We start from the raw sequence: 3,152 nt of genomic DNA, 5'->3' as shown, positions 1-3,152 counted from the left end.
CTACACTTTCTGTATTATATGAAAGATAAATGTTTTCTAATGTCCAAAACATCATTGGATGCAGTTAATAGTTAGTGGAATTGCCAAATAAAATCCACGGACTTAAAAGTGTAGGCGAATTAGAGAATCACTCCTATGCTTCCCTGATGTTTCCAATACTGACCGTAGAAGAAGAAGAACATTTCCGTACTCCCATTGCCATCATTTCGTACTACGCTGTTATGACGTCAGTAAGCCCTCCTGTCTCTACTCTTCTTGGTATTACTTAACTAGAAAAGTGCTCAGAGACCACACCTCCGCAAAGGCAAGTCAGAATTAGATTTTGATTCTACAGCCTTTCTCAACATATTCCTTGTTTCAAAATGCCAAAATGACACATTCATGCATATGACAGTTCAGTCCTTTGCAAATCTCAATATTAGAGAGCAGTTATTAAAGGATGATGGTTCTTCTGCCATTCATCATCCAGTGAAAATGTGCATATCACTGTAGTTTAGTTCAGTTAGGGCCAAGAATACAATTAAGCTTCACTTGAACCATTTCGCCTTGGGATCCATAATTGATAGGCCTACTTAACCGATTAATCAGCATGAAGATAAACCCATAGTCTGTCATCCACGAACAACCCATTTGTTGTGTTTTTGTCAATTTAAGTAATTTGCTGGTTAAGAGGAACACAAAGAGGATTTAAGAATGCAGACATTTTTTCTTCCTATTTCAATATAAGTAATTAAATTGAGTTAAAGGATAACTGCGGTATTTTCAACATTAAGCCTCATTTCCGAGTTGTCTGCAATGTTCTAGAACTCCCCTCACCGTTTTTTTGATGTTAACTGCTGTCTTGGGTATTTGCCAAATTTTGATTCATCCCAGCCTGCTTCAGAATGGCAAGTCGCCTGCATGTCCGACCACGTCCTTAAAAGCACCAAAAACTAACATTTAAAAAAAAAATCAACTCACCGGAGTAGTTACTGGTCTTCACTGGTCATCCATATCAAATATTGTTGCGAAAAGATGCTTCTGTCGTGTTTAATTTGACATGTTGTAAATCCCATTGAGTTCTATTGAAGACTGGATGCTCGTTGATATTACTCCGCCACCGGAAAGAGGACATGTTGTAGTTGTAGTTTGTAGTACAAATACGAATACAAAATAAAATAAAATAAAAATAATAATACTAAGAAATTTACAAAGAATATACAATCTGCTCCTCCAACTTTCCAACGCAGTCTCTCTCTGGTGTACCGATTACTGACTGCCTAGTTTCTCTATTTATTTACATGCTCAAGGACAATGAACAATCGACATCAATGGCGCCATCAAGTGGTGTGGAGTGTAGCACATCAGATTCAACTGCTAAGTGGAAGTTTATCCACGGAGGCTAAGAAAATTGTTTGTGCATGAACGAGCTGCCAAATAAAACATGACTGAAGCATCTTTCCGCAACAAATTTTGATATGGATGACCAGTGAAGACCAGTAACCAGGATCTATGAATGACATCAGTTTGGTGTCATTATTGGATATTATGACGTCATTATGACGTCATTTCCTGATTTTATTGCCCAAAATGTCACCTTAATGTATTTTCCATTTAACTTGGGTAATGCACATCAATTTTGGTTATTTTGTGCATCAGACCACTTCAAATGTTCACAAGGGTGTCTGATGCTAATGAAAATGTAAAAAAATATGAAAAGTGATGATGATGAGGTTTAGATCAGTGATTTTTGGTCAGGCGTACCTGTCAGCAAACCGTTGCCATGGCAATAACACAAATGATAAACCTAATCTTTTGGTATCACCTTGTAGCCAACTTCATTTTAGGAAAGGTCACAAAGTTTCGTAGTCATAACTTTAGTCATTCAGGAGTTATACGACATCAAAGTTGGTGCGGGCACTTTTACCCCCCCCCCCCCCCGGTCTGGATAGGGTTAACAGTAGGCTACCACCAACACCGGTATAAAACTTGTGTGTTTCTGTCCACCACCACCAGAGGGAAGTGCCAGTCCATGCAGTCATTAGTCATTGTTGTCAACACACCGTGCATGGATTGGGTGGTTCCAGTTATTGTAATCAATGTTCAATGCCACTTATAATTGTGACAATCTACATGGTTATGTACCACCCCTTAACTGATATCAGCTATGTTGTCTAACTGGGTGTTAGTAAGTACATTATTTATAGCTTAGTTAAAACATTAGGCTAGCAGAGACGTTCATTGGGTTAGAAAGAAACTAGACTGATGACGTTAGCATAATTAGCTACCTAGCACGCTAACGTTTGGTCTGAACTGAAATGACAAATTTTGTCAAAACCCAATGACTACTAGCTTAGCATATTTGGCTTACTCAGAAATATATGATGAATGTTGCCTATTGTGTTAACTAATGTCCAACAACTCCATAAAGTTACAATGAGTGGGTTTAGCAGAGTGGAAACGCTAGGTTAACATTGCATTCAGTTACCATGTTGGAATAACTAGGCTAGTGAACTAGCTAGAAACTGCCCGAGCTGAAATTAAACAGGTGTTGTCAAAATGAAACAATGTACATAATAGGCTCGGCATATTCACAAGTAAGTGCATCGAGTGAGATGTTAATGAACAGCCGCCAGGAATAGCAAAGTTTTATTTGACAGAGCTGTTTATTGGGTTAGAAAGAAACTCTCCTGGCTTACTGAGTACGGTAGAACCAAGCAAAGCTAGCTGCTAGCTTCCTGTTTGTGTTAATGTAGGCAAAGTAAAACTAGCTCTACTCTGAACAATCACACGTGCAGTGCTGACTGCTCATCACAGAAAATGTATCTAGTTTTTAAAGGCAGCAAAACATTGCAAGAGGAGACAGTCCGTTCCCATGACACCGAGGGCTAGCAGCCGCCTGGCAGCAACACACAGGGGGATATTCGTCTGTCCAAACAATAACGAACACACACAAAACCAAGGCGATCACATGACCTCCTTGGCGGAGGTAAATAGATAGTTTTCCTTTGTTATGAAATTATGCTGCAAAAGTGAGTACACCCCTATGTTCAACTCCCATTGACAGGATTATGATTTGCTTCAGTAGTCAAAGTAAATGTTGACTAGCATATTTCTTTAGGTGAAATTCAGCTTCCTACTTTTGATGGCATCAACACAGCCCAAAGCCGTGT

This window comes from Engraulis encrasicolus, unplaced genomic scaffold, assembly GCF_034702125.1.
Source record: "Engraulis encrasicolus isolate BLACKSEA-1 unplaced genomic scaffold, IST_EnEncr_1.0 scaffold_86_np1212, whole genome shotgun sequence".
NCBI lineage: Eukaryota > Metazoa > Chordata > Actinopteri > Clupeiformes > Engraulidae > Engraulis > Engraulis encrasicolus.
This window is presented reverse-complemented; position numbering follows the sequence as displayed.